At 42.2% G+C, this 10430-nt stretch overlaps 1 protein-coding gene across 4 annotated transcripts in view; it reads right to left on the minus strand.

Annotated features, from left to right (window-relative positions):
• Positions 1-10137, minus strand: part of Chd8 (chromodomain helicase DNA binding protein 8) — a 57851-nt gene extending 47714 nt beyond the window's left edge. For 2 of the 4 annotated variants that reach the window (XM_010637827.3, XM_010637824.3), the window contains exon 1: positions 10050-10137. The gene's annotated coding sequence lies outside the window, so the exon portion shown is untranslated. Of the gene's footprint in view, positions 1-8279; positions 8449-10049 lie in introns of those variants that run through there. The other 2 variants (XM_033765062.1, XM_010637826.3) reach the window with 2 other exon arrangements.
• Positions 10138-10430: the final 293 nt, after the last annotated feature.

The raw sequence follows: 10430 nt of genomic DNA on the forward strand, positions 1-10430 counted from the left end.
CTCACTAGTAGTTGAGACTGACCTGGAACTCACTATCTAGCTTAGGCTGGTCTGGAACTCACAGTGATCCTCCTGCCTCAGCCTCCCAAGTGCTGGGATTACAGGCGTGTGCCACCAAGCCAGGCTAGACAGTTAATTTTAAAAGATTTTTAAGCGCTATGCAGGCTAAACAAAACACTTAGATGGAGACCCAAGTGTTTGCAATTTTTTGTGGAGCAAGAAAAGCTGAGGAGCCCAGAAGGACATCAGACTTAAGGATCAGAATGAACTATGATGACTTGAGCAGGTAAAGAAAGAAGAGCTAAAGAAGTAATGTCACAGAAGCAAAGACAACGGACATTTACAAAGGGAAGAGTGACCCATTATAGAAAAGTTATATACTTCTAGCAATAAAAGAATTTTAAAATGTCTATTGTATGTAACTGAAACCCTCTCTGATACTCACTTTCCACTGTAAAACTGAAAAGTAATTTATCCATGAGTGGTTGTAATATTGTTTAGTCCTCTTTTAGAATAATTGCCTTCTACTTGGTATTTTACTTATATTTGTACATATAAAGTATAAAGAGCTTTGAAGTCCTAGGTAAATAAGTTCAAATTTCTATCCTATCAAGTAAATTAACCTTTTCTGAGTCTAGTTCATTCCTCTCTTTAAAGGGGTAACAGCACTGAATTACAGGGCCATTTATGAAAGTCAAAACATCACCTAGCACATTATAACATATAACTGCTAGGACCTAGGACAGTGTTGTCCAACCTATGGCACAAGCGCCACAGTGGGCTGTTCGTATCGCTCACTGAAAGCTGTAAAAGGTTCACCATCACAGATCTAGGAGGTACTCAGCTGCTGAAGAGACAAATGGCGGGGGACTGTTTTGTCTGTACCAGCCTTGGAGGGGGAATCAGTACCCAGATAAATAACTTAATCTCAGAAGGCTAATACTCCTGAGAGTGCATGTGCACTCTAGTTCTCCCTCCTCTAGTCAACAAGGCAAACAGGAATAGCTACAGTAAACATTCTGAAGTCTGAAGCTCGTGTTCAATTAACTGGCCTCAGTCAGCCTCAACCTGCTACAGATGTCTACGTCACCACTATGTAGTGATGAGAAACCTAAAATATCCAGGGACTCGAGGAAGGGTTGTAAAGTGCAGAAAAACCACTCCTGCTTTCCTATCAAACACCTTCCCATGGATTCAGAACACCACACCTTTTAGGCTTTCCTTGGATCTCTCAGGCCACGGCTCCTTTACTATTCTTGAATTACTGCACATCATTTTGCTCCTTAGCCCTTGTTTTTACACCTTTTTCCCCTCAAGGATGTCCACTTCAAATACAGAGTCTCAATTATTATTCCTCTCTTTTTTCTTTAATAAGTATTTAAAGGCTTATATCTCTCTTCTATCTTTGGGCAAAACATCACCAGTCCTTCTTGGTCATCCCTCCATTTCCCTCCATCCTCTTCCCACCTTCCCACTTGTGCACACACAGAGGTAACTGTCCATCCTGATGCCTCTTATCCAGTCAGAGCTGCAAAGACCAGAAACTCTTCCTTACCAACCATACCCAACATTTTTACAACCTATGTTTAGCTCTTAAATATCCATCTACTTTTGCCTCTATTGCCATTTCTTCTTTTTTTTTGGGGGGGTGGGCAGTACTGTACTTTGGATTAAACCCAGGGCCTTCACATTGAGCTGCATCCTCACCTATCAAGCCCCCTTTTAAACATTTTATTTCAAGACAAGGTCTCACTAAGTCACTAAATTGCCCAGGCAAGGCTCCAATTTGTGAACCTCCTGCCTCAGCCTCCCAGAATGCTGGGTTTACAGGTATGTGCCATCACCTCCTAGCTCCAACACCCTTCTAACTGGTTCTTCCACATTTTGCCTTTTTTCTTTTGTTGTTCCAATGCTGAGGGTCAAACCCAGGGCCTTGTGTATGAGTACTCTTCGGCTGAGCTACACTTTATCCCCTAGTTTTCTTAACACACCCCAAGTAACCAACCACCTTGAGTGAGAGATAAGTCATTTGCCCAACATTCTACATGTAGTGAAAATGTGGTGCCAGATTCAAATTTAGACAGCGTAGTTTCAGAAGTCACATTCTAAGCACCCTACTATACTATGTCCTAGGTTACCTGCCCCTATTATAAATTCTCTCTTAATAGTACTTCTTTGTAGTAGAGATTGAATACCTGATTATACAAATAATTGCTTGATGTCCCTTCTCCATGACAATGCAAGTTCCCGAAGGCAAAGACAGTGTCTGACTGGTTCAGGTGGCAATGGGCATTCCATGTACTTTTGCTGAATAAATGCACTGAACTTCTGACACAGCTGTATGAAGCTGGAGAGGGCTAACTGAGGGGTTTATGAGCAAAGGCACAGTCGCCCATACACAGAAAGGAATTTTCTGTAGTGTAAGTCACTATTGAAAAAAAGTAGGGCCAGGGATTTAGCTCAGTGGTTCCACTGCCTGCCTCACAAGCACAAGGACCTGAGTTTGATCCCCAGCACCAAGAAAAAAGAGTGAAATTTTAGTTATCCCTTTAGGATTGGGATCATTAACCCCTCAGTGGTGAACAATTTAAAGGTGCAGCAGGAGGCAAATAGATGGCACTATACCCTGATGCTTCAAAAATAGGGCAAGGGTTCATGTTTTTAAATTAACCAAATTGTAGACCCCACCCCCCAGTAAAACTGTGGAGTCTGGGCCTAAATCTAAAGAAAGAAAAGAAGAGCCTAATCTCTAAGGATCACTACCCTCAGGGCAAGTTAGAATGAATACGAAGAAATTCCTCTTCGCTGTTCATGGTCACTAAAGTGAAAATAATATTCTGGGTTCTCCATGAGGAAGATCTAACCTGACTATCAACCTGACTCAGCACTGCACTCCCGGACAAACAACCCGGGTAGGAACATAGGGAATTCGGCCCTCTGTTCACCACAGGCACCAGTGCACCTAAGCCAGTAACACACATTTGTTCAGCCTAAGAGAAAACTATCAATGCCCATTCCACTAGAGGTGAGGAGGGATTGTTTTCACTGTAACAATTTCTGTTAAAAAGTGTGTGTGTGTACACAATGTAAAACATGGTTATCATCACACTTGTGCCTTTAGGCACAAAAACTCATCCCAGTGACAGGATTCATGAAAATTCAGTGAGCTAAGCTGACTTGCAGGGAGTGGTTAAAAAATAGCTATACGGAAGACCGACCAATGTTTTTCCTCTGTAGAGCTTAAAGTATTCCACATCATCTTATCTTCAAAATAACTAATAAAATAAACAAAGTATTATTGTTTCTTCTTTTAATAGAGATACAAAAACAAAAGAAATTTTACTTCTCAAGGTTCTAGGACTGCTACTAAATGCCTACCCATTAGCACTGGCTACAGTTCTCCCACCTAGGTCAACACTGAAACTTAACAGGGGAGACAAGATAACAAGTGTGGCTTTGAACTCAGACACATCAGAGTACTACTTCTAGCTGACTTACCTAAGTCTTACTTTTTTCTCTTCTGTAAAATAAAGCTAATATCCCAAACATTTCAGAATAATTCTGAAGAGTAAATGGTAATATAAGAATGCTTGGCACATAACAGGTAAATAAAAAGGAAATTCTCATTTTCCATCCAACATTTTAAAACTACCTCACAGTCAGGTGTGGTAGGACTCATCTATAATCCTAGTATTGGAGATGTGTGGCAGGAGGATGCAAGTACCGGCTGACCAAGTTAGTGAGACTCTCTCAAACCAAGCAAGAAGAGCCTGGGATTTAGGTCAGTGGTGCCGCCACCTGCCTTGTAAGTGCAAGGTTCCGAGTTTGATACCTAATACCAAAAGAAAAAAAAAAAAAGTAAAAAGGTATTGGGTACGCAACTCAGTATGAAGACCCTGGATTCAACCCTCTGTACCAGAAAAACAAAAACAGTACTCCATTAAAGGTTTGTCTCAAAAACATAATTTCTTTTCAGAGACTTAGCAGATGAAGGGTGGGATAGTGAAATATATGTGTATCCAAGTATCACAATTAGAGTAACAGGACTGGCAGGGTGCTGTGGCGCATTCCTTTAATCCCAGCATTGAGGAGGCTGATGTGGGAGGATTGCTGCAAATATGAGGCCAGGCTGGGCTACAAAGTGAGTTCAAAGCCACCCTAAACGACATAGCAAGACCTTGTCTCAAAAAACCAAAAACCAAAAAACAAAAAAAAAAAAACATGGCAGGACTGCTGGTCAGGATGAAAGGACCCCAGTACTACCATACTGGAAAAGCAGTACTGAGCTCTAACCTCCTGGCCACAGAATCAACTTCAGCCAGCACTGCAGATGTGTAGGGCAACAAACAGCCCAGGTAACTCAACTAATAACGTCCATGCTGGTAGGAATACACCAGCTGTCCATTTCATAAGCACTCTATTTACTTTCCAAAGCCTGCCTAGAGTTTTCCAACTGCAGAGGCTATTCCTGAGCAGTTCTCATGCCCGGACCCCACTGCCCTAGCTTCTGACTCCTGTGACTTTTTAAGGAGAGTTGTGAAAGGAAATGACCAAAACCTGTATGTATTTCAGACCCTCGTGAAAAAAGGTTCCCAAGAGAGCTATCTGAAGCACCAGCAAAAGCACTGCCTTTTTAAAAACTCATATGCAAATAAAGAGCTGACTGTTGTGCCCCACTCCCAGGAAGGAATTAAAATCAACACAAAAAACTGAGTACTGAGAAGTACTCAGAAGAATAAAACAGTTCAGTTTTCATACAGTTTGGTAGTCCGAGTTAAATAAAAAATCCAGGAAACCGGCCTCACAAGTGCAAGGTCCTGAGTTCAAGCTGCAGTACAAAAAAAAAATAAAAAAAAAAAAAAAAAAAAAAAAAAAAAAAAAAAAAAATCTAGGAAAGTCTTCTCACTCATACAATTTATTTAGGTAGATATGTACCTGATAAAATAATGTTCCAGAAACAAAATTGTGTTGAATTGCCTCAAGGAGGCAAATAAAACTACAGAAATCACCGATTTCTTCTAGAACCAACCATCACTTCTTGGCCTTTTGGCTAAGATAGAGTGTGGTATCCTTTAGAAGTTCTCATACTGCTAAGGGGGTGATGTTTTCTGAATAGCCATGCCTGGAAGGGACACTCCCCAAAGATGTCTGTGGTGTACTCTGAAAATGTGTAATGGAAGAATAGAAAGAAAGCTGGAGCCCGGGATTTAGCTCAGTGGCACCGCACCTGCCTCACAAGCCCAAGGTCCTCAGTTTGATCCCGGGTTCCAATAAGAAAAAAAAAAACTGCCCATCACAAGAATCAAGGAAGAAAATTCCAAAGTTTCTAAAATGAGCACAATAGACAATGTGAGAAATGCTGAAAGTTTTACAACTTTGGGTTACCCTTCCTCTCAAGTGAAATTAAGAATTCAGCTACTGGGGCTCAACAGGGAGCCTATTAGTTGAATGTGTATTTAGCATGCTCAAAGCCCTGTGTTTAATCCCCAGCACACAGAAAAAAGGAAAAATTAAAAAGAGGAAAGGGAAAAAGAGGAAGAGGAGGAGGAGGAAGAAGAAGAGGAAGAAGAGGAAGAATTAGAATTCAGTTACTATATAATCTTTCAGAAAAAGTTACCTATAGTCTTATAGTCTCAAAACAGAAGTATTATGGACTAATTTCTAGAATACTGGGTCATTAGCATGCTATTTAACTATTTTTAAAAAATGAAATAGAAAACAAATAAAACTGTATACAATAAATTTCTTCAAGTAACTGGATGTGATGGTTCATACCTGTAATACCAGTACTCAGGAGGCTGAGGCAGGAGGATCACTGCAAGTTTAAGGCCAGCCTGGGATAAAAACAGTGAATTCAAGGCCAGCCTGAACTACAAAGCCAGACTTTGTCTCAAAAAGAAGCAAAGCAGGGCCAGGGATGTCACTCAGTGAAGCCATGCCTGCCCAGCAAGTGTAGGGTCCTGAATTCGATTCCCAGTACTGAAAAAAAAAAGGCAAAAATAAAAAGTTTTTCTGGAGACATATAGAGGAGATAAAATCAGAGATGTCTCATTCTTTCAACAACAAAGTCAAGTCTTTATTAGTAATTGTGCAAAATAGTACGTAATTGTTCTGGGAACACTTTTCAGACAAACTAGTGAAAACACACACTGATAATATGAATTTGAAGAAGTTAGGATTTTTTTCTAGGTTCTCTATACTTTCCCACTACTTAGAATATATTCCAGGGTCCATTCCTGCTGGAGACAAATATAAAGCAATTATCTATGCCAAGCTAATTTTTACCTATGCTTACTGGATTTCCAATTATCATATAACTCACAATTAGCTGACAGAAACCAATGGGTTTTCTGGTGTTGTTCTGTGTGCAGTACGGGGGACTGAACCTAGGGCCTCTGCATGGAGCAACATCCCAGACCTTTTTTTTTTTCCTCAAATATTTAAATTTTGAGACAGGGTCTTGGTAAATCACTAAATTGCCCAGGCTGGGCTCAAACTTGTGATCCTATTACCTCCACCTTCCATAGCACTGAAATTACAGGTGTGCACCACCACACCCAGCTAAGGGTTTTTATTTTTCAAAGAAAGGTCTCCTGATCCAATCTGAAGGCAAGTTTTTTTTGTTTTCTTCTTTGGCATTGGGATTGAACTCAGGACCTTATACTTCCAAGGCAGGTGTGGTGCCCCTAAGCTAAATCCCTGGCAATGTTTTTTGTTGTTGTTTTTGTACCCGGGATTGAACTCAGGTCCTTGGGCTTGCGAGGCAGGTGCCAGAACCACTAAACTAAATCCCTAGCCCTTGTTTTGTTTTCTGAGACAGGGTCTTGCTATGTAGCCCAGACTGGCCTCAAACTCACAGCAATCCTCCTGCCTCAGCTTTGCCCAGTTGGAAAGATAGTTTAAAGTTGACCATTTTGTTTCATGTGACATTAAACAACTCAAGGCAGGGAAAGCAATAAAATAATAGGTAATAAAAAGACAAAAAAAGTTCCCTACAGAGAACCTTAATGACAAACCTCAGTGATTAGCACACTCTGTTAAATTTAAAACAGTAACTACAAGGAAGTAGACTTATTTCACAATACAAAATCAATGTAAATTTTAAAAGCACACACGAAATAGAAAACACACAAAGAAGAGCTAAATTATGGCTTAATAAACAAACATACAAACTGAGAGATTAAGGGAGAAAAATTGTGACTCAGGGAAGGTTTAGGATGAAGTAGTTAAATAAACTTTTAGGCAACAGAAAACTGCACATACAACAGTTCTGTTATATAAAAATACAACTTTCTGCCAGGCGTGGTAGTGCACACCTGTAATTTCAGCACTTAGGAGGCTGAGGCAGGAGAATGGTTGGGAGTCCCAGGGTACCCTGGCTTTCATAGTAAGTTCAAGACCAGCCTGAATTACAGAGCAAGACCATTTCAAAAAAATAAATAAATAAATAAACTTTCAGATGGGAACCAGTACCAAAGGAACTACACCTTGAAAATTGGGTCTCCATATTCCTTCAAAGGTCTCAGCTAAACAGCGAGGCAAAAAGGCACAATGTCAGAGAATTAAAACAAAAAGCAATGTGAATAAAACAAAATTGTGACACGAGACTAAAGTATGACCACTAAGTTTGTGAAGCAAAAGAATAAAAAAAAAGAAAAAATCCAATAAAAAGGGCAGTTAAACTGAGGGACAAGAAATACAATAATCTATCAATGATTCAAATGCTAAACATAAAATAATAGTAAATACCAGGATGTATTAGTAAATAGTACATATGCAGTAGAGCAAGAATAGGTCACACAAAGATCTCCAGGCCCAGAACTTGCTCAAATGCAAGAAGTCCAGTGACTTCTAGGGGTGAGGGTGGAGGCTCTAGAGAAGTGTTTGTCTTCTGCTTTTCTCCCAGGCATTAAGCTCAATGTAAACCCAGAAGGTAGTTTAACTCTTCCAAAGCTGTGGGCAAAGGACATCACTAAAGCATTTATCATTCATCTGGATGTGACAGTCCTTCCATAGATAAGAATATTCACTCTCTTTTGCGGGGCAGGGTGGTGCACACCTGTAATTCCAGCACTTGCTAAGGCTGAGGTGCAAGGACTGCAATGAGTTCGAGGCCAGCAGGGTTACACAGTGAATTCAGGCCAGCCTGAACTACACAGGGCGAACCTCTCTCAAAAACAAACAAACAAACAAACAGACCTTCATTCATTCAGTAAGCAAGCACAGTTTTGGCATCCACAAGTTAATCTTAAGTAGTAGTATTGCTTTGAAAAACTCACCCTTTTCAAAGGAGATGGGAACAATGGTTTCTTTTAAAGACTGCCTTCATCATCCTCCATGATCCCCCAGAAACTTAACCTTTCATTTGAAATGTCCATTCTTTCCTGATACAAGATTTGTGTTTCTAGGTGATTCACAACCAGCTCAAGAGATACATTGTCTATTTATATTTAAGTTTGGTCAATCTGAGAACTGACAAAAATGAAAGACCAGACACACAGGAGAGACCAAGCAGGGAAGGTGTGATCTGTAGAAGTACAAATCCCTTATTGCAATCCATTACTCCTTTGCCATTTCATTTTAAACCTTTCCAAGAGCCATCTCTTCTGCTGTCTCTTCATGAGAGTACCTACCCTCTATTTGGCCAATGTGCTTTGCCTGGCCCCAAAGACCCACTGGCAAACCAGTCTTGAAAGAGAAGGCCTTCTTAAGTGGAAAACTGTTTTTCTTATCATAAGGGTTGGAATAATTCCAAAATAACTGAAAAAAAATAAAATTTCCACTTTTAGGCCTATGAAATTTACCACGACTTGTTCTGAAACCCACTGGGTTTCACACAAAATATTTCATACAAAACAAATTCCTATCAGAAGATCTTAATTATCAGACAGCACTATCCAAGTCACAAATTCACTTTCTAATTTCTCACGTGCCTCGCATTAGCCAGAAACCAGGTCCGAGTTGACAAACTCGAAATATGCAGATCAGTGATCTGTGATGTTGTTGCGATGGTAAGACGCAGCAGCTTCCAGAGTAAATGTCCGAGGCGTTCCACTGTTCTTCAGAAGAAAACGTAAAGTTCTCAATCTTAGACTTCTAGTGCACTGGGCTCATTTATTGTACAGACTGATCTACTATCTACCTCTTCAGCGAAGACCTTAATTATTTCAGGACTGCACAGCAGCTGCAATGGCAGGGATATTCCCTGTCTCTGCTAGTTTACATAATGCAACCAAAGCCCAGCGAGCTCTGCAGACCTGTCAAAGGAGATGCGATGTGAGGACAGAGCTCTCGTCCCACTATCTCCAAATGCACGCCAGTAGCCTGTCCTTCACTCCCAGAAGATCCATAGAATACCTCTCTAGAGTAGCAATCGGCATACGCGCACCCTGTACTTTCCTACCCATTTTTCTGCTAGTTTACATAATGCAACCAAAGCCCAGCGAGCTCTGCAGACCTGTCAAAGGAGATGCGATGTGAGGACAGAGCTCTCGTCCCACTATCTCCAAATGCACGCCAGTAGCCTGTCCTTCACTCCCAGAAGATCCATAGAATACCTCTCTAGAGTAGCAATCGGCATACGCGCACCCTGTACTTTCCTACCCATTTTTAACCACTAAAACGTAAAAAAAGAGAAAGAAAAATATCCAAACCTCCCACTTCTAAGTCCAAAGTATGGAGTAACCAAACGGAGCCGGGGAGTTTTTCCTTCTAGGAAGGGAGAAGGAGAAGGAGGCGCTGTCTCAACTGTACACCACGCCCAGGAAAGCAATGACAAGCTCTAAAAACTCCACCGTGGTCCCAGCAGTCTGCCCACGGCCTGGCCCAGCTCAGACCCCGCGGCCCGGCAGCCGCCTTCTCCCCCGGCCTCTCACAAAGGAGAATGGTTCAGTCCGGAGCATCACCCAGCACCTGATCCCCACGCCGGGGGACGCGGAGGGGGTGCGAGCAAAGGGAGGAAGCTGCATTCTGAGGCCACCCCGAGGGCGTGATCTTGTGTAAAGTCCCCTGAACAGGCACCGAGGTGCAGGCAGAAGCGGGAAGCCTACCTGAACAAGTCCTGTGCTTCCTTCCCAGCCAGCATTTCAACTCACCCTCTCGGAGAACAAGGCGCCTTCCGGCGGAGCATGGCCAGCCCTCGCCTCAATCTACCTTGCTAGTAGTCCGTTCGCGCTGAGGCCCGCCCACCTTCGCTCCCACCCGCCAATCCCAGGGCCGAAGCCGGCCCTTCCAGCGCGCTTGTATGAGCGCCATCCAGGAAGTCTCTCGAGGGTGGAAGGTCCTAAAGGGCTGGGAAGGGTCCGTAGGCGACCACGGATATGCCCGATTGAGAATAGAATCTGGCGGCAGCAGGCGCTGACAGCTCTGTTCGCAGGTGGGCGGGCCTCTCGGCATCTTTATTTGGCCCCCGCCGTCGGGGGCGCTCTACG

The sequence above is a fragment of the Fukomys damarensis genome, unplaced genomic scaffold (genome assembly GCF_012274545.1).
Source record: "Fukomys damarensis isolate Sample0158 unplaced genomic scaffold, DMR_v1.0_HiC HiC_scaffold_17, whole genome shotgun sequence".
In the NCBI taxonomy this organism is placed as follows: domain Eukaryota; kingdom Metazoa; phylum Chordata; class Mammalia; order Rodentia; family Bathyergidae; genus Fukomys; species Fukomys damarensis.